This window comes from Cydia pomonella, chromosome 21, assembly GCF_033807575.1.
Source record: "Cydia pomonella isolate Wapato2018A chromosome 21, ilCydPomo1, whole genome shotgun sequence".
NCBI lineage: Eukaryota > Metazoa > Arthropoda > Insecta > Lepidoptera > Tortricidae > Cydia > Cydia pomonella.
The window spans coordinates 3,541,176-3,563,184 of NC_084723.1; the positions used below are offsets into that span (position 1 = coordinate 3,541,176).

General features: G+C 37.2%; 1 protein-coding gene across 8 annotated transcripts in view; it reads right to left on the reverse strand.

Moving 5' to 3' along the window:
* Positions 1–22,009, reverse strand: part of LOC133529761 (cGMP-specific 3',5'-cyclic phosphodiesterase-like) — a 209,006-nt gene that overhangs the window by 152,211 nt on the left and 34,786 nt on the right. The window contains exon 2 of one of the 8 annotated variants that reach the window (XR_009801206.1): positions 17,682–17,735. The exons of the other annotated variants lie outside the window; for them this stretch is intronic. The gene's annotated coding sequence lies outside the window, so the exon portion shown is untranslated. The remainder of the gene's footprint in view (positions 1–17,681; positions 17,736–22,009) is intronic. 8 annotated transcript variants of the gene reach the window in all.

Here is a 22,009-nt window from a genome sequence, read left to right on the forward strand (position 1 = left end):
CAGCATAACTAAATCTCATTTTGTATGGGATATGCGTTGTTCAAAATCCTATACAAAGAGAGACTTAACGCAAACGCGTACGTCACATCACGCTATCGAATGAAATTGACACTAGGGGTTATACCATTTTATTAGTCAGGCGTCCGGTTTCATATCCCATAGCCCAGTTTAGTCCATCGCTTTCACCACAATAGCCTAGGTCCTTAAAATTCCATCAACTCTGAATAGTCCTTACACGGCTTACAGCCTGACGGGTGCTGCCTCTGCACGTGCGTTCTACAATACGGGCGAGGTTAAAATATACAACAAAGAGAATATGCCACCCTCAAATACCTTTCCAAATAGCGATATATTTGTTTCTGCTGACTGTAAAAAAAAAATATATACTCTGGCCAAGGCTCGGAAACCGGTTAAATTTCCAAACAGTTATCATGTACTTGGCGCAAAACCTTTTAATTTCGGTTTCGTTCATAAAACCGTTATTTTTAAAACGGTTTTTAGGAATACATTTCCGTAAAGTTCTTGTCTGATTAATCGGTTTAGAACAATAAAAACCAGTTTCTTTCTATGTAGGTGTCTTTGTTTACGCGGCACACCTTAAGGCCGGCTGGCCTTCTTGTCGCTCATCTTATGAAAGTCCGGAGTAAAACCGAAATAAACCAGTATTTACCGCTGTTTTGAAAACCGGTTCCGAGCTTTGACTCTGACTCTAGCAAATCCACTTGCCAACTGGGCGCGAAATTTAAATGTTTTATGGGAGGATCACCCATTGCCGCATTTTTTTTTAATTTTCCTCCTTTTCTACTGACGGAAATGGCTTGCCAAACTATATTTACGCAGGGAAAAATCCAATAACCAAACATCATTTTGGTAAACTATTTAGGACATTGGGTTGATGGAAAATCTATCAAATAATGTAAACAAATTGCCCCGGAATGTGTACGCGTTCAGTGTTGTATAACATCGTGTGACAGGGACAATATGTTAGTATTGATAATGTCTTCTTATGTTGTCCCTTTCATACTATGTTATATAACATTTTATAACAGCCAATGTGGGAGCACAATTAGGATAGATTTTTACGAAAATCACATACATGATAGGTTTTGGAATCGCGGTGCCCAGAAATTAAAAAATAAATGTTTGGTGGTTCAATTGTGTTAAAATCTTTGCATTATGATAGTACAGTCGCCATATCTGACATGATTTTCACAAAACGGTTTTCTTTTGAACTACAATTATAAATGTTGTCGTTATGTCGGAGCCGATGCCACCAGCCTAGCGGTAAGAGCGTGCGACTTTTAATCCGGTGGTCGCTGGTTCAAACCCCGGCTCGTGATATACCAATGAGTTTTTCAGAACTTATGTACGAAATATCATTTGATATTTACCAGTCGCTTTTCGGTGAAGGATAACAGTAATAGATTAATCTATAAACAATATAGTAAAATTTTAAGGAAATGCATGTTAAGTGCTCAGAAACTTAACAATAGACGCTATATACAGAATTCGGAAAATAAGTGTAAGGCAACATGGGAAGTCATTAAAGAAACGATTAAATCAAAAAGCAGTATTAGTTGTACAGACAAATTAGTTATTAATGATATAATTTATGATAATCCGAGTGACATTTGCAACATATTTAATGATTTCTTCGTGGATGTTGCAGGAAATAATAAAATTGCTCAAGTCGGTAGTAACAATGATAGGAATCTACGAAGCTCAATAAAACATGTCACAAATAGTATGTACTTGACACCCATTTCCGAAGAATTCACCAGGAAAATAATACTAAATCTCAGAAACACAAAATCAGCTGGTTTCGATGAAATTAATACTGAAATAATTAAAATGTGCGCTGATGCTCTAACGCCCTCACTTACTTTCATTATAAATTTATCTATGGAACAAGGCAAATTTCCAGACCGATTAAAGTTTTCTATAGTCAAACCTTTACTAAAGAAGGGACCCAAAACTAGTTTAGATAATTATAGGCCTATCACGCTAATACCAGTTTTGTCCAAAGTTTTTGAAAAGGTGATGCTGATAAAAATAAATGAATTCTTTAATAAATTTGATGTTCTCAGCACTGCTCAGTATGGTTTTAGAAAGAACAGCTCTACTTCGTTAGCAGCGTTCTCACTTATTAAATTAGTAACCGAAAGTCTGAATAATAAAATCCCCATAGCAGTATTATTCTTAGATATGACTAAGGCTTTCGACCTTGTTTGTCATGAAAAACTACTGATTAAATTAGAAAAATATGGAATTAGAGGCAATGCATATACTTGGCTAGAAAGTTATTTAAAAAATAGAGAGCAATGCACAGAAATTACTTCACTAAATAACGGCGAAAAAAAGGTTTACAGATCACATTCCCGTACAAACGTCAGTGGGGTACCTCAAGGGAGTATATTAGGTCCAATTTTATTTCTAGCTTACATTAATGATCTGCCACAATGTATCAGCCACCCTTGCTTATTGTTTGCCGACGATACGACAATTGCAATACAATGTCGAAATAGAGATACGTTTGAAGCAGATATAAATAACGCTCTGCAAACTGTCATTGCATATCTTAGTCAGAATAAATTAAGAATAAATATAAATAAGACGACAGTTGTGCAATTTCAGACCTATAAAGCAAATCCATCAAAACTAAATATCTCTTATAGGGACGAGACAATTACAGAGGTTGAAACTACAAAGTTTCTGGGGTTCAATCTAGACAAACACTGTAATTGGAAAAGTCACATAGATTCCATTTGCCTAAAAATTAATAGGTTTCTTTTTGCCTTAGAGAGAACTCGAAAAGTAGCTTCACTTGCTGCCGCCCTTAGTGCATATCACGCATACGTCTCTTCTACATTGAGATACGGTATCATTCTTTGGGGTAACTCCGTAGATGTAGATAGAGTATTTAAGGCACAAAAAAAGTGTATCCGTATATTGAGCCAGGTTGGATACCAAGAGTCATGTAAGCCATTGTTTAGCAAATTAAGAATATTACCATTGCAATGTATATATATTAAGGAGTGTTGTCTATTTGTAAAAGAATACCCTCATTTCTTTAAAACTAGAGAGGAGGCCTATGGTTCAAATTCTAGATGGAAACAGAAGTTGACTTTGCCTAAATCCAACTTAGTATTGTTCCAAAAAAATGCTTACTTTATGGCAATAAAAGTTTACAATAAATTACCTGATGATATAAAAAACAAACCAACAACATTATTCAAAAAGTATTTAGATTATTACCTACACAAGCATTGTTTTTATAGTGTTAACGAGTTTCTGGACCATAGTGATTAGTTTTATAGTTTATTTGTTTGATTGTTCCTAGTTTTGATTTCGTAGGTATTTTGTGTAAACCAAAGATATAGATTTAAGAATTAGATATAAGTAAAAATATTTGTACACCGCCTTCACGGTAGAATATGAAAGCACTAATTCTAATTTAAGATCAAATCAATGTACCATATTCTGACAAATAAATACATTTCATTTCATTTCATTTCATTTCATTTCAAGAGGAAACCAGCCTAATCCCAATAAGGCCTAGTTTACCCTCTGGGTTGGAAGGTCATGGCAGTCGCTTTCGTAAAAACTAGTGCCTACGTCAATTCTCGTGATTAGATACCAAGCGGACCCCAGGCTCCCATAAGCCGTGGCAAAAAGCCGGGACAACGCGAGGAAGATGTTCTCTCTGAGCCGAAAAATTGGTAACTCATTTCTCTAAAATATTTATGATTAGGTTAATAAGGAAAAAAGAAGAAGCATTTATTAGCACAATAACATAACCTTAAATCGAACTAAAAATAATTATCAAAATGAAGAGTTGCGCTAAATGGTCCTCACTCCGCTTGGCGTCGCGGGATGAGCCACATGGCACACTCCGCGACGCTGATTCTCAGTAAGGCCCAGTGCAAGATCTAGGCATAAGAGGACATGATGAAAATAAAATATTAATAAATAAATTTCCATTAATTTTATGAATAAGGTCATTTAATAGAGGAAAATATACCACTTACTCGTTGTATGGACGAAATAAAATGTTTTTCCACTTTTATATATTTTCCATGCTCCATGATTTTTAGTATGTTATTTATTGACACAATGAAACACTAGGTTTATAGGTTTAACTATTTTTTCAAAATTTGCAATAGGTACAAAAAAATTGTTTAAAAGAAACCTTATAAACCTAAAGTATATTATGCTGAAGCGATCGAAACCAAAGGGATTTCTTCAGATTTGCTTAGTGGAAACCGTTTTCTCCTGAAATGGCAAATTCATATAAAAAGTACCGTTATTTCGTTAGGATAGCAAAGCTATTCTTCCCTCTTAATCAATATTTTCTTATACAAATTGCGTAGGTATCAAAAGAAACTAGAGGACACAATAAACAAATCCTATAAAAGATAACAGCTTTCCGGTTAGAATACGAGCAAACCCGAATGCAAACATTCTTACGCAAACATTCAATCACCTAAAATCACAACAAGAAATCACATGGTAGATTTACCCGCACTTTCATTTCACTCTGAGTATACGTATGTTTTAATCGCTACTATATTTGCGAGTCGAAGAAACAGAGGCTTACAACATTTAATAGTATGGTTTCATGATGCGTAAAGTTGCCACACCATTATGCGCGCATACTTCTTCGCGATCCTCAGAGCCAGGGTAGCCTCCTTTTGGGAAGCTATTAGAAGCTCGAAAAACGACATTGTGAGGACGATAAGTGAGAACCCAAATAGTCATGTTTTTAGGCATTGGCTATCTGTCCATCAGAGCGAGAACCGGAAATAATAATATTGAATTGTTTAATACTCATTATTTTCATTTTGTTAAAGTTAAGCTAGTTTATAGTTAGTTTTTAAGACATGTATGGGTTTTTTTTTTATACCTGCAATAAAACATTTTATTTATTTATTATTATGTCTTTCCCATCATGTAACAATGGTGTTCCGGACCTTTGGGAGGCGTGCGCGGAGCCGAAGCCAACACGTAGATGCCCTTTTGACACTTTAATGAAATCTAAGGAGTACACCTAGCGGATGTTGCCCTTGCCCGCGTCATGGGACGCACGCAGAGGCAGCACCCGCCAGGGTGTAAGGACTATTTGAGAGTTGATGGAATCTAAAATGAACTGGGCTATTGGGTGAAAGCGATGGACTAAATACTGGGTTATGGGATAAAAAACCGGACGCCTGCCTAATAAAACGGTATTCAATTTTATTTCCGGCAGACGGTGACTCGCCCCCCAAGATGGGCCCCCACAAAAAGCGACATCTAGGATGGCTCAAGGGCAACACCGGTGTGAGCGGCTCAGGGGTGTCGAGAGGTGCACGCCGCTTTCTACCCAGTGGCTGCGAGCAGCCACTGTGCCAACTCGCGTCTTATGCAATTTTTCACTTCCACCCCTGGAGCTTATAGCTCTAACGACTCCACTCTGGCCGGCCGGCTAAGGCAAGCCAGAGGCAGAGAATCCTGTCCCACCCACCCTCCTTGCGGCTAACAGAACTCCCCAGGAGCACTCGGGTACGTGAGGTCGCTACTCCCCAACAGCTCGCCACAAGCTGCCCTGCGTTGACTGATTGCACTTTATTATTATTATGTTCAGAGTGCAATATGATTGGGGACGTGTACCACATATTAGTGGAATGTGTGCGGAACGAGTCCTTTAGGAACCAACTGAAAATAGCCCATAATACTTTTCACAATGTCGGTAGCTGTAATAGTGCCTTGGCTGTTTCATTGTCGGACGAGGCCAGAGCACTGGTCAGACTAGTAAATATAGGTCTTAGTAAGCGTTAATGAGTGTTATTGTATGTTGATTATATGGAGCGACATATTCGCTAAGCGATAAAGCTCTCTAATAAAGATTTAAAAAAAAAAAAACATTTAATAGTAGTTTATGTGACTGTTACATAACGAGATACATTAAAATACGAGTGTGTTTATAGAACGAGTTGATCTAGTTTTTGTATTTTAAAATAATCGTATGTTTGAAGTTTTCATGAAACTTCACAAGTATTTTAAAATACAAAAAGATGATGTTATATTGTGGCAAGTACTTTGTGCCATACAACATCCCCTATACAGTGTTAATGTTGCCTTACGCAAACGTTCAATCACTTTAAATCACAAGAAGAAATCACATGGGACATTTAGCCCCACTTTGATATTTGTGAGTGAATCAGAGGCTTTCACTGCTTTCCGTGGTAGCTTCAGGGTAAAATCAATCCAAGAGAAGCTAGTGGAAGGTCGACTTAGATGGTACGGGCATGTAATGCGTCGTCCGCCTGAACACATGACCCGACAAGTACTCGAAATGTTTCCGGCGCCAAAGAGAGGAAGAGGAACACCCCTCCAAACATGGATAGCTACTATAGAAAGGGACATGAACGATGCAAACGTCACATCTAGGACAACCCAGGACAGAGCGTCCTGGCGAAGAAGGACTAGGAGAGCCGACCCCAAATGATGGGATAAGGCTAGGCGGAGAGAGAGAGAAAGAATCAGAGGCTTTCAACATTTAATAATAGTTTATGTGACTGATAGATAACGATTTATGTTTCTTTTTGTACAATAAAGTGTTTTACTACTACTAAAATAATGTTTACTCTCAGTTTGAGTCACATTTATTAGTATTCAGGGTTTGTCATGCAAAGTCGAATAAACATTAGAATATTTCGATTCGTTTTTTGAGGATCTTCTACTGGATCACTGACTGCGAGGTCTCTACTATAGTAGCCGCAATACCAACTGACGACTAAGGTCATAATGCCATCTCTTTCACTCTTGGCTGGTCTTACTAAGGCTAGAGAAGATAGTATTATGACCTCAGTCGCCAATCGGTATTGCAGTGAGTATATTGGAGCGCGCGAAATGTCGCACGACATCTCGAGTTCAACAAACACTGGTTTTCCTAATAACTTGACTCATTCACTTTCACTTAAAATGCGAATCGCACAACTAGAAGTGTTTCGCGTGGTTTTGTAAGACGCACGCTTTGAATTCGTTGGTGTTTTGGCAAAGATTACCTCCCAAAGATCTTGCATTATAAAGCGTTTACAAATATATGGACATCCGTGTTAAAATACGATTTTGTGCATTTTTTGTTTTGCTATTTCGTTTGCTATGTGATACATAGTGTTTTATTGTAATAATACCAATACTACAATATATATTACATATATATATAAACCATTTTTATCAGTAAGTTCCTATGCCGGAATCGTGCTAGGCATTTAGTACGCTCTATTATTTTACATTACAACCTTCCACGTTTGGCCTCGTTAAAGTAATTTGCACGAAAATAACTAACAACTCACACCGCACCCAGCCCCAACCATTACAATCGAAATCAGACTTTAATTTTTAAACCGTCTAGCCTTGTCGAGGGTGACCCTGCCTATGAAGCAGGAGGTCCCAGGTTCGAATCCTGGTAAGGGCATTCGTGACCGCGGCCGGCAAACGTCCCACTTTGTCGCTTGCCATAAGGACGAGATTTGCTTGTACTGCAAAGTGGGACGTTTTGCCAACCGCGGTCACATGTATTTGTGTTTATCACAAATATTTGTTCTTGCGTTACGGATATTTTCAAGTGTACCTATATAAATATTTATATGTATATATCGTCGTCTAGTAAGGTCACATCTGAAAATATCGTTATGTACAAAGTGCCAAAAATATGTATACACTACCCTATTATATGGGCCATAAAGTCGTGTATACATATTTTTGCCACTTCGATCGTGTCGATGTTTTCACAGACTCCTCACAACACAAGCCTTATTCTCCTTACTGTGGGACTAGACTAGGTCGATCTGTGTAAAATTGTCCTACAATTACAATATTTATTATTTAAACAACATTCTGAAATGACTCAAAATTTGACATGAACAGGTACTAGTTTTCTTTGCTATAGACATCGTAATACAAATGAATTAGGGCAAGTAGCCATAATACAAAACTTCTATACGCTCTATTTTCTTCGTGCAACATAGTGTTAGTGACAAGTTCATGTGTGTCTTAAAGAAAAGTTTATATTCTTCACACCATCTAGTAGGTAGGATAGAGTCATCTGTGATTGGTATTACTTTATTGCACACTTTAGGTTCGTGACACGTGTGACGCATGTATACACTTGAGTACCTAAAGGAAAGCTTCTATTAGCCAGGGATGGGAACCGGTTTTTTGCAAAAACATCGAAATAACCATAAATTTCGGTTTATTTTATACTCTAAATGTAGGACTCAGTTGTGTTTTCAGATAACGACTTCGTATTATTAGATTGCCTAATTAGAAATGAAGTAATTAACAAAGAACGAAAAAATACCGTTTCCGATCCCTGCTATTAGCGTTATTCATAGATATCTATAGATTTGGTGTCTTTCCCATCACGAAACAATGGTGTTCCGGATCTTTGGGAGCGTGTGCGGAGCCCAAGCCAACATGTAGAGGCACTTTAATAATAAGGGATACACCGAGCTGATACTGCCCTTGCCCGTTGCCCGTCTACCTACGTTTTACCATATACTCGTACCTCGCATACAAAGACAACTTATTATTCAATAAGTTAGGAAATTGATATACCCATGCAACACTTACTTATTTCTCTATGCTATAAGTACCTAACTAAGTATTGTATTTTTAACATTTTCGATCCTGGAAATAATACAGTCGAACGAAATAAAACATTTGGGTCTCAGCGCGCACAAGTTCTTTGAAGAAATCGCGAAGCGTCTGTTTGACGTAACTGGTGACCGAAGAGCTGGCGGCTTACTCGCACAACTTATCAGTATTGCGATACAACGAGGAAATGCCGCCATCATCCTTGCTACAATGCCTCAAGGGCCTATTTTAGATTTAAGCTAGTTATAGTAATCCTATGTATATCCATTATGTACCGTAAAATGGGGTGAGTAGGGATTACGAGCGCAGTTGGATTATGAATGGGGTGAGGAGGGATGACAGAGGGGTGAGTTGGTTTTTACAGGCTACTGCTACGGAAATTGTGTATTCTAATAACAAATCAAGCTATTATAATGTTCATAATCCCAAAGTGTCGATCCAACAATTTTTAAACTTACCTTAGTAGGAAATCCCTCCCTACTACGGGGTGAGCTGGGATTTCCTACTATTCCAGATTTACCTTTAAAGTTATGAAATGGAACTACAAAAAATCATAAAATACTAAAATTTAAAGGACCGGAACATTTATTATGTACAAAAAACAATTTGCCACATGTAAAAATAAAGTTTAATCGAGGTTTGAATGTCAGTTTTGTCCCTACTCACCCCATTTTACGGTACGGTATATTTATCTGCATTGAAATTCAAAACGAATTTAAGTATCACAAAGTCTTGAGGAAAAAGTTTTCTGTACAATAAAATATGGAAATCGCTCGTTACCGTTATTTGATGGTTCCGGATCGTAATATCCGGGTTTTATATAAATAAGAAATGCCAAATAAACTCCGAGGATGGTGTAATTGAATCGCTAAACTTCGATACAATTTTTTTTGCATTAGAAATTGTTTTGCAGAGAAGAAATGGGTACTTGACAAGCCCTAATACGGTGGTAAATTATACTAAATGACTGTTCAGTTTCAGCAAATGTTTTAGATTGTTTAAGTATCAAAATTAACTTTGAAATTAAGTCAATTTTCAAAGAACTTGTCACTTGTTTTAAGGCATTCACTGCCGACGTTTTCGTAGCGCTACACGCGTAGCCGATTCTAGCGTTTTCCCGCTTTGTAGAGGAAAGCGAGTTACCGGCACTCAATGTGTTAAAGTCACTTATGAAGAAAATTTATTTCGTCTAACTGTCATTTACACTACTTCATAATAACAAAAAAGTAGTTTATTAAAGTTGAAGTACAGGATATGTGTAATAAAAAATTACCATTTTTAGCAGTCCAAACTTACAAAATTTACAAAAAAAATAATAATTAGTGATTACGCGCTTTAGAATTAGTGATTTACGCGCGTTTACCTAAAAGACCAGTAGGTACTTGTTATTTTCAATAGTTAACAAAAGGTGTACAATTTCAGCGACTAAATCTATCAATTTGACATTTTTCCGACTAAAATCGATAACGGCCTCTTAAGGGTCCCCAGCTAGCTCGGTTCTCCATACAAACGTAGTTACGCTCTAATTTTAAAACAACTAGTTAGATTGCTCAGAAAATGTATACTTACAATAGGATAAGGTATATCTAGACCTGTTATTACCTAGTTTATGTAGCTTATACGAGTAATATACCATAGTTAAAAAATACTGCGAGTTTATCAAATAACTTGTTTTTCTTTTTTTCGTTTGTTTTATAAACAGGAGCTATATGAAGTTCATCACACAAGCACACACACACATACGAACACAAACACACAACACACTTTTAGGTAATTATCTTAACAGTATAATAAACAATAGTAATAGTCCAATAGTAAATATATATAGACATATATAATACGGGTAGTTGATACTTGCTAAACTATAAAAAATGTTGTCACAAACAATAGCTGATATTGTATACGTATATAATTAAGCGAAATGATTATCCAATTTTTAGATTTGTGTACCCAACTAACCTTTGCTGCATTTCTAGAAATAGCGGTGGTTCCCTGGTTCCTATAAGACAGGTTTACCTACTTTAGGGCTCAGGACACTATTCCTAGGCTATCTAACAATAGAATGCTCCTAAAAATTTAATACTCTTCTACTGTGTAATAAGCTGCAATTTTGAGACCTAAATAAATCATTTTTTATCATTTTTCATTTTCATAAACTAATTACAAGACTAGTGACAAATTCAGATATTCTTTCTCATAGAGTATGTTTAGAAGAGTCGTCAAGAGAATGTATAGTATAGGGGCCCATACATTTCACCACTCTTCTCTTTCCGCATACAGCCTAGATGATATAACCAAATGTGGCTTCAAGTTTTCGTGTTGTAATATAAGGGTCCCAGCAAGGATGACCATAAACCGTACAATATATTTTTTATGTCAGCCAGAAATTGCTTGATTTCGCCACGCGTTCGAGGTTTAACTTTTATTAGTACGAGTGTTGTCAGTAAAGTTAATGTAAGTTATGCAAGCAAATAAATATCTTTTTATTTATGTTATGTACGATTTCAACTGAAAGGCTTGTGTTGTGGGTACGGTCACGTCTGAAAATATCGATACAAAAAAGTGCCAAAAATATGTATACACGACTTTATCGCCCATATATTAAGATGGTGTATACATATTTTTGGCACATTTTTCGTATCAATATTTTCAGAGTGACTGTACTGGACGACGATATATAAAATAAATAAAAATAAAATAAAATATTTTTATTTCAGAACCATAAGAATTCCATAAAACATTTTTAGTACCATCGTTATAGCTAGGGGTTAGTAAGTACATTAAAATTAAATCAAATCCAAACATAATGAGAATAATAAATAATTAATAATATAGACATAATAACAATGAAATCGCGATTCATAGTAAAATAAAAATTAGTTGAAATAATGAATACAAAAATAATTAATAAATTAACATGTTAAATTCAAAATAAAATAGACTAGAATGATAATTACGATGTCAAAATTTACTATTTTTATTCATAATCCAATAAATAATGATTTCATGTCAAAAGAGCAATAGGTACAGTCAAAAGCTTTAATTTGAGACCCATTTCGTACCTTGTCACAGTGACAATAGTATGAGGTCTGTAGCGACTTTCAGTTTAGTGACAAGGTACGAAATGGGTCACTAATTAAATCTTTTGACTGTACAAGTATAAAAATGTCGATATATTTTAATAGATAGATATAGATATATTAAATATTTGCCAAATATGTATTTCAGAGGCGTTAGGCGTGGGCGACGTGGGCCACCGCCTACGGCCTCGCGGTTCGAGGGGCCTCGCTAAGCTCGATAAGTACCTATATCTGGGACACAACGTTAAAACGTTCGTTATTTCTTGCGCCACCAGAGGCCCTCGCTAAATGTACCTTGCCCACATAAAATGTTGGTCTTGCTTCGCCCCTGGCCTAGAGGTCCAGGGAGATAGCCGCGTAAAAGACGCCCCGAACATTTCCGCCACTAGAGGGCTTCGTCACTTTTTTAGTATTTGACATCTATTTCAGTTTCCCTTCGGTTACAGTCCTTAAAACTAAGAAAAAAAGCGAATTTCCTTGTGAATTGGCGTCTTGTCAAATACTTTATCCATCTATAATTATATTTAGACCTTCGAAAATAACAGTATGTAAGAAAAAATATTTATCCGTATAATACAGTGGAATAGCCCAAATGATGGAGAAAGGTCTAATAATTACTAAAGGAAAGTTGGGCCTTTATTTACTTTGCTACAATGGAGTTTAACGAAACCAACTTATGAGCTAAGTTTTAGGGTGCTTCAACAAACATCTAAGCAATTTAAGAAAACGAGACTTAGTCTTACAATTTATTTGGATGAGGTTCATAAAACATATATAAGTTTCACAAGATAAATACAACATAAGATATTGTAATGGAGTGTCAAAATTTTCTTTTAAAATCCGCACCAATTTTCGCGAATCATTCAATGACTAATCATAATCATAAATCATTTATTCGTAGTAAAGCCTAATTTTACATACAGAAGTATATATATTACATAAAAAAAGATTTAAACATATGGAAATAGTTTACCACGAAATGGGCTCGCCTCAGCATAATGCTGAGCTGCAGGTCAGCGCTGATCTTCCGACGAGACCATTTGTGGGCCACGATTGCAACTGTACAGCACGGCCTCGTAAAACTGAACGCATCCACTAGCGACAGCTACTAGCGCCATCTACGTGTATGACAGATGACAGAAATGACAATGTCAGATAATCTAAAACGCTAATGACACTTAAAGACTCGTCTATAGGAGATGAGACTAGTTTGTTGCTTTGTGCGCAGGGCCCAAGGGCCCCGCGGTGTGCATGTTGTTGTTTTGTATTTGTTGTTGGTGTTGTTGTTGAAACTCTAGGTCCTCGAAGTCCCAGCGCGTACAAGTTTTTTGCAGAAATCGCGAAGCGTCTAGTTGATGTAACTGGTGACTGAAGAGCTGGCGGCTTCCTCGCACAACGTATCAGTATTGCGATACAACGAGAAAATACCGCTAGCATCCTTGGTACAATGCCACAAGGGCCTATTTTAGATTTAAGCTAGTTATTTAGTTTAGTATTTGTTCAGTTACTGTAATACCTCTGTCTACTCGTAATATCTATTATGTAAATAAAGTATTTCATTCTTAATAAGAATATATTAAGAGTTTTCTTTGTAAAGTTTCTCAAATCGTTTTATAAAATAAACAATTTTTTAAACTAAACAATTTTGTAGTGTAAGTGGATGGAAGGAAATAAAAAGTTTAAAGCAACTACATCACATTACCGTAGCCATTAAAATCTCATTAAACTCACAGTTTACAAAGAACAAAGCATCCACAGCTGATGTAAATCTTCTGAAACATGAATGTATGAGCGCTAATTACGCAGCGTCTTAATTACTTTCAAGCGAGCCAGCTGGAACAGCCTTATAACAATATTTAGAATTCTAGATTACTTTACACTATAGTTTCTAGATTTGTACTACTTACTTACTTACTTCAGTGGCTCAGTGACCCGAACAGGATCTTGACCTTTGTCACAAGAGAGCGCCATTCTGGCCTATCCTACGCCACTTCGCGCCAGTTGGGTATTCCGAGAGCGAACAGGTATTTTAGGACTTTGTCACTGCAGCCGTATCTGGGCCCAGACGGACATCCTCTCTAGGTGACCGAGCCAGCGGAGTTGTGTGGCTTTGATCTCGCCAATTATATTGGACATCGCAACCAGCTCCTCTAGCTCCTAATTCTTCCTACACCTCCAAGTTCCATCTTCATCTCTGATAGGTCCCAGAATTTCCGCCAGATTTTCCTTTCCGCCACTTAGAGCTTGCTCTCTTCTTTCTGAGTTATCATGCATTAAAATTGGCCTAATTACAGATTAGATTATTACTTAGATTTGTACTACAAATATGTTAAATGTATTTTGTATGTTGTTTTTTCTGGTGTTGTATTTGTAATAGTAGAATATATTGGAGGATTTATGACGGCGACGGTGATTACAGTACAAAACATCTGCACGACAAATATATAACTATTGTCCTACAACGCGAAAACTGCCAACTATAACCATGAATTATGAAACTCAGGACAGTCAGATTTAGTTATTCTGCACTTTAGAATAAACACTTCATTCAGTTATAGTTTCTATACCAAGGACGTATAGTGCACTTTGCAGGAACTGTATTTACCAGTTTCGAGTTTTCATAGCTAGACGGTAGTTTATAAAGCTTTTAGTGGTTTCGGTTTAAAAGGATATATGTATGAATAATAATGCACTGCAGCTATTGTAGTTGGCTGTCGTAAAAAAAATCAATACACCGGTAGCAACATGACTATTCAAAGTCCTTTCTATCTCATATATTAAATGCCAATTTAGGAGGGGGCCTAAATCGAAATTGGACCTTAGGGAACTCGGCGTCGCGCGTCGTCGACTGGACAGAAACGGTTTTGGACAGAGAAGCATGGCGGTCTTCGGTGACGGAGGCCAAGATCCACTTCGGGTCGCTGGATCACAGCAGTAAGTAAATGGAAATTAGAAGGAGACACAACGATGGAAGATAAGTTGCCAACGATTTTGATAGCCCAGATAGCGCAAGGGTTATTTTAAACATGAAATTCTATGAAATTATGACGTTTATTTAACACTTGCACAGGCTGGGCTAACAGAATCGCTGCCAACTTAGCTTGGTCTGACTCTATGGATATAAAAAATAATTCCCGACTTCTACGCGGATAAAGTCGCGGGCTTAGGCTAGTATTCATTTAAAGTAAACCAACCACAGTTGCGGTCGGAGAATAATAACTTAAGTAACCTGGAAGAGTCTCAAAGTACACTCACAAATTCCAAATCGAATTTATAGCATGCCATGTATTCTGCTTCTCATGCAGTGAGAGCGCTGGTGAATCAAGCATAACGGCAAACCAGTGGTTCAAGATCGATACTAAGGGCTCATTAAGATGGCGCGCGAACTTGCATGCGATTTTTGCTAGATTGCGGATTATTGAGGTTATATTTCAATGTTCGTTTGTTTCGTGTTAATTTCGCAATGTTCGCATGTTGCGTACTCTTTTTTTCTATGTCAAATGATCCACATTCTCCTGTGTACCTTAAGTCTCTATTTCAATTCTACGGCGTTACCCGGGACCGTCAACTTCGCAGAAAAAAATAATTGTTTTTTTATGGGCCAGGTCGTCCCAAAACATTTTTCTTCAAATTTTTCCTAATCAGAACCTGCCCTTAAACGGATCTCCACATTTTTACTTGCCTCATATGATACAAATCAGCATCATGCCGTCAAGTGTTCAACCAATCTGATGTACTAACGCTTTAGTTAAACAGTAGTCGTTGTTAAATAATATTTTTAACATAAAGATAATTTTTCAATAGTTTGTATAGGGTAAAAATGTGTCTCAAACTGGCCACATTTTTTATTTTAGTTTTAATGTGACAACACTAAAAACATCTGTCTTTTCCATAACAATAAGAAATTGACCGTGTAACATTTTTAATGAAACGAAATATACGTTTCTATTTCTATCTAGCTGTGTTTTACTATACAGTCGTATTAATAAGCCTTTAGCTGGAACGCTCGCCTCACTACCTATGCCAAAACAATAGGAATTCTTCCGTTCAGTTCGAGTCCAATCTCGACTCGAACGAAACTTTTCCATCGGGAAATATCCTCCAACTTATATTGTGTTTGGTGCACAATGTTTATAGAGGGGTTGTTGCCAGCAACGTAATAGACGAAGCTCTCAGTACACTTCTTAAAAAAACCGGCCAAGTGCGAGTCGGACTCGCGCACCGAGGGTTCCGTGCAAACCTGTAGGTATATATTATTATATGATGTAACTAAAAATGTACGGCTTTCGCAATTTTTCCCTTATTCTGTGCTACAAGACGTTGCTTCGTACCAAATTTCAAGATTCTGAGTTCACGGGAAGTAGGTACAATATTTAAAATGTAAAAAAATGGTTCATATGCAAAAATATCAAACATTGAACATCTTTTGCAATTAGAGTCAATGTATTTTTACATGCCAAATATTGTGAAAGATATTTGGTGAAATGGAAAAGTACTCGTACTTGGGTCTGACATCAGGCCTGATTTAGTGTGGATGTAATTGGCCCTTTATAAGTATTTACAACTTTGGCACTTTGGAGCATACAATGACACCCAATGTCGTTTAAAACGGTTATCCAGTCTATCTCCTATGGCCGCTAAGAAACTGTTGGCGCTGCCTCGCAAGCAGAATATTCGAAGATTGCTGACGTACACTATATCTCGCATTTGTTGCACTTCTGCGACGGTATTATGGTCGCATTTTTATCACTTGGCATATCATGCGTCACTTTCGCACTTAAGTTGTTAGAACGGGATAGGCATGATGGCAGATGATAAAAAACCGACCATCTTAGCCCTAGTGCTTAGAATAATCAAGATTATAGATAGCAAGAAACTGGTCGTGCTATAGTTAGTGCGTGCTCGTTCACTGAAAAGATCGCTCCTAACTAGTATAATCTCACAAATGTACTAGTTCGGTCTTTTAGTACATTTAGTACATTAGTACACCGAGACAACAGGTACATAAGTACCGGAGTACATAATAATATACTTAACGAAACCTTTTGTAAAGTAGTACAGTTCAAAATTTGTTGTCTCGCTTACTCCCGTGCAGTTGCAATGGAGTGACGGCCGTATGCTGTCTCGCTCATGTTAGCCGAGATCCGTTCGTCATCGCACGCGCTTGGCGTTTGTTCGGTCGGCTCACTTGGTCTGCTTTGCTGTCAGTGTTACTCCTAGCTCCCATTCTGTTTCGTGTGTAGTGTACTAAAATGTACTAAGAGCAGAATAATTAAGGAATAGTTCGGTCTAGGACAGTGGATGGAATTGCGTCTTTTTTGTGCTATTTTATATTGTAAATAATTTTGCTAGTTTGACTTATGCGTTACGATCTTCAGGGCATAAACTGATCGTTTTTTCAACGCGATACAGATGGCTGACGATATTATTTATTCACAATAACATATAAATAAACTGGCGAGATCAAAGCCACACGAGTCCGCTGGCTCGGTCACCTGGAGAGGATGGAACAGGATCGTGCTGTGAGAAGAGTGTATTTATATGGGGCACCCGAGTGGAAAACGTCCGTCTGGTCGTCCCAGATACCGCTGGGGCGACGAAGCCCTAAAAGACCTCTGTCCGCCCTCGGAATACCCAACTGGAAGTTGCGCAGAATAGGGCAGAGTGGCGCTCTCTTGTGTCAGTGGCTAAGATCCTGTTTGGGTCACTGAGCCAATGAAGTAAATAAACATATGAACTATTGCCTGATAAAACATTGATCGGGATGCGATGACAAAATTTTCTTTTGGTGGATGGCTCTGGATTCCATTTCTCAATACGCTAACGGAGCGGCAGGTGACATCTACGAGTGTTCATCACACATCGGTCTTAACCACTTTACGAGTTATCGCTCTGGATGCGATGACCGACGATTTGCGCCTGACCCGCACTGGTAAGGCCAGGACACCATGCGTTGTTACTTACCTACATGTATTTATGCCAAATAAGAACTGGAGAGTGAAGACATCAGATGCTTACCTGCGTAAAAAAGAAATAACATAGTTACTACTTTGTTTTTTTACATTAATAAATCAGAATAATAGGTACCTAACTAACTTAACAAAATATTTGACAAAAATTGCTCTTAAAACCAAGTAAGGTTTTAAAAGGAATTTAGGAAATTTATAATCATTCGTACCTAATTCAGTGTAAGTCGTATTATCGAACAAGTGAACTGATATGATAGTATGATACTCGTATTGTAAACTTCCTATTTTGCTACACCTTTTTCAGCGTCCATGTATAAGTATAGAATACCTGGTACTACGCAAATAAACATCTCTATCTCCATCTAACTACAAAAAGTAAACAAATATTATTTTAATTAGTGCTCGTATTTCTTTCAGAAATAATGACCACTTTTCATATTTTTCCTTTACTGCTACAGTATTGTGGCAGCCCTAATGATTCGCACACTGACCAAACAGTCTTGACCCAAAAAGCGGTCACCAAAGTACCAAAACTGTTCAATAACATCAACAAATACGTCGAAACTGCTCTCGAATTTTACTTCACTTTTCCATTAAGAGCAAAGAATAATTTTTCAAATCTAACATAATAACGGTAAAATTTTCTATAAAATTCCATTTGGGGAGAAAACGATTTCCACTGACTAAATATTAACAAATCACTTTGATTTTGAGACCTAGAATATAATATAATCGTATGCTTAAGGTGGTTCGATTTCCATACAAAAAACGATTGCGTTTTATGAAGTCATTACACACTAGGTATTACTACATAAATATGTGCGCATCTATCTACTTTCGACTATTAGTTATATTTTGATATTTAACAAATTTAATACATATCAGTGAAAGAATAAGGATCAAAGTCAAATGGAGTTTTAAAAGTTTTAATGATGTGTCGAAAGATGGCAGTAAATTTACTCTGGCTACAAAGTTTTCTGTGACAAATCTACCTCTATTTCAAATTCTCTTTGGTAAAACATGAAGACTCCCGTATTCTGGAATGTTTTTCACCCTATTGTATTTTCTGTTGTTTGTAAGAAAAACGCAGATAAACCAATATTTCACGTCTAAATTAGATTTACAAACCCATCAATAAAGATGATAAGGGAAAAAACTGCGTCAATTGGGTTTCCGATATCAAATATAAGCGACAGCCCAAAATGTCACACAAATGCCGCTATTGTTACTCAATAAATGTCGGAATGGTTCTCAGTTGACTGAGCAGAAGATGTATCTTGAGTGTACTCAAGGGTAATGAAAATGACTCACTTTGTATAGAAATTCTATAAAGTGTGACCCATTTTAATTATTCTAGATATGGACACAGACACTTGGGCACTAAATACAAAACAAGTAAAGATTTGTTTAGAACTTAAAAGTATATATACCTATACATTACAATTAAGTTTTATAAGGACAAGCAAATATTCTAATAGTACGCAGTAAAGTCCTATTTGAGGTAAAATAATCGCGCACACTTACGAATGTAACTTAAAAGAGTTAAAAGTTAATACCGTATTTAAGAGCAGGGATCGGAACCGGTTTTTTGCAATACTGGTTTTTGCAATTACAATTTGGTTATACTCAAAATGTAGGACTCAGTTGTGTTTTTAGATAACGACTTCGTATTATTAGATTGGCCGATTAGGAATGAAATAATTAACAAAGAACGAAAAAATACCGTTTTCGTTCCCATACAAAAAATACCGGTTTCCGATCCCTGTTTAAGAGGGAAGGATGCTACGCGACCGTCCATACAAAAAGAGAAAACGTTTTTCCACTTCTAAATATTTTCGATTCTCCATGATTTTATAGTATGTTATTGACACAATGAAAACCTAACTTTAGGCTTTCCTTTTTTCAAAATTTTCAAAAAAAAATTACCTTTTTATTTTTTTTAGACGCCCTAAAAACATATAATATATTATGCTGAAGTGATGGACATCAAAATCAAAGTGATTTGTTAAGATTTAGAGGAAAACGTTTTCTCTCGAAATGGAATTTCATAGAAAAAATACCGTTATTTCGCTAGGAACGCAAAGCTATTCTCTTACTTGTTTCTTGCACACAAATAAGTATGATAACTGTACGCAAATAACGTAATAAAGTGCTATTTAGTTAAAACGTCATGCAAAATATTGAATCACAGTAATTTACAAAAATGTAACTTAATATATTATATTGCCATAGCATGTAACGCAATGAAACGTTACGTACGGAATGACCACTTTCAGTACCCCTAGTGTAAATATTTTCGACAGCGAAACGTTACGTACGCGTTTGCGTTAAGTGTCATTTTGTATGAGATTTTGACTTTCCAAAACGTCCCGCTTGGCGCGCTGTTCAAAAACCCATACAAAATGAGACAACGCAAACGCGTACGTAACGTTTCGCCGTCGAAAATATTTACACTAGGGGCACTGTTGACTGAACAAAAGCTAATACGTCTTTTAGGATGAACGAACACTGCAGAAGACGCTAGTCACGCTACACAGAAAGATACGACTATAAAAGCGGATAAAATTAAACACAGATCTCTTTAAGCTAGCAAGTAATATACAATGTGTTTGTGCACGTATAGTGGAGCCGTTAACCACGTATAGTACGATGAATTTTATCGACAAATCACCCCTCATACCGATGTTTTTCTCAACCAATTTAAAAATGCACCACTTCAAAGATTTATGGCGCCAAAGCCAAACACGGCTGCACTTGGTTAATGTACCATTATCTGTCCATTTACCTACCGCACATTAAGAAAAAAATCATTCGATAGCTTACGAATTAGGGCATAAATTTCAAGCAATCAGTATAAAAAATCCAGGATCAGGCACGAGTGGGGGGGGGGGTGACCGAACGGGATAGTTTTATGTATCTTTCAGTAGAAGTAGCAGAGAAAGCGCTCCCCACCGTAAGTATGCTTTATGGTGGGCAACAAGTAACCCGACCAAATTACGTAGGTTGTTTTTGGTATGTTGTCAGGAACGATAAAACGTGTTTTTAATTTTGTCACATTGGGTCTGTCCCTCACGGGTGCGTATAACATAAGACATCTATAGGATCCTGCCATGTATGGAGCGGTCTTATAGCACAATATCGCACTTAGAGGAAGTGAGCCTAAAACGTCGGCAATCTATAATGAGAATGAGCTGGGGTTAACCCTCCCTATTATCGACTCATCCGTTTTACTGATAACCTTTAGCCAAGCTTCACGCTCAAAACGATCTGACAGAATGCAACATGGAATTATAGATATTATTGATTTGTGTGCATTAAAGGTATCGTTTGGATTTCCACTACACCAACATTACTGCAGCAGAAAAGCAGCGCGATATTACTGCCGACTGCATTGCTGCCGCAAAAAACGATTTTGATGTAAGTCGGCAGTGAATTTGATGTAGGGTTAAGGAGGGAGTGGCTCTATAGAAAATAGCTGGGTACAGTGGCTCAAGCCATTCACGGTATAGTATAGGTTGAGCCACTGTATTACCCGGCTATTTTCTACCGAGCCACTGTTTCCTCCTCAATTCTACTAAAGTATATCTTTTTCGCAGTGTACAAAACCGTAAGGTAAGCGGAGTGGAAAATAACTCCCGCGGGAACAAAGTAGGCCTTTGTCCTTCAGTACACCCGCATGAAATAAGAACTTTTTCGAGCAAATGTGATGAAAAATACTTTTTCTACGAATCCCGCGCCCGTTAAGTCTTTTCCATGGGAGAGCGGCGGCACGTGGTTGGTCAATATTTTTTTAGAGTTGACTACAGCGTATCGAAATGAATCTAATAGTTGAGTTGGGAGCCCATACATGAAAAGTACGCAATTATAGTTTGGTACAGTCGACGAGTAGAAAAACTGTATCATAAGAAATTAATCACAGTGCGTTCTAATGAACGCACTGTGATTAATTTCTTGCGGTTTCAGGACTGCAAAAAGTTTAACGTACGGCATGGGTCATAAGCGCACGCACTTGCATGACTGAAACTGCAAGAAATTAATCGCAGTGCGTTCTAAGCTTCAGGTACTACAGTATTTGTATTAATACCAAATTTACTTTATAAGGGGCGATAGAACAGCGACATCTAGTGTGATATTGGGTAACTATAAAACTATAGTTGTGTCCGAATAAGATAACAATGCACCGACTTTAAAGGTTGCGTAAACTTGATCGCAGTTCTTCTCGCTCGCATTGATGATTGGTGCAATAGAGAGGGAATGCGATCGAGTTCACGCAGTCGTTAACGTAAGTGTGGAAATGTGTGTGTGTGTGTGTGTGTGTGTGTG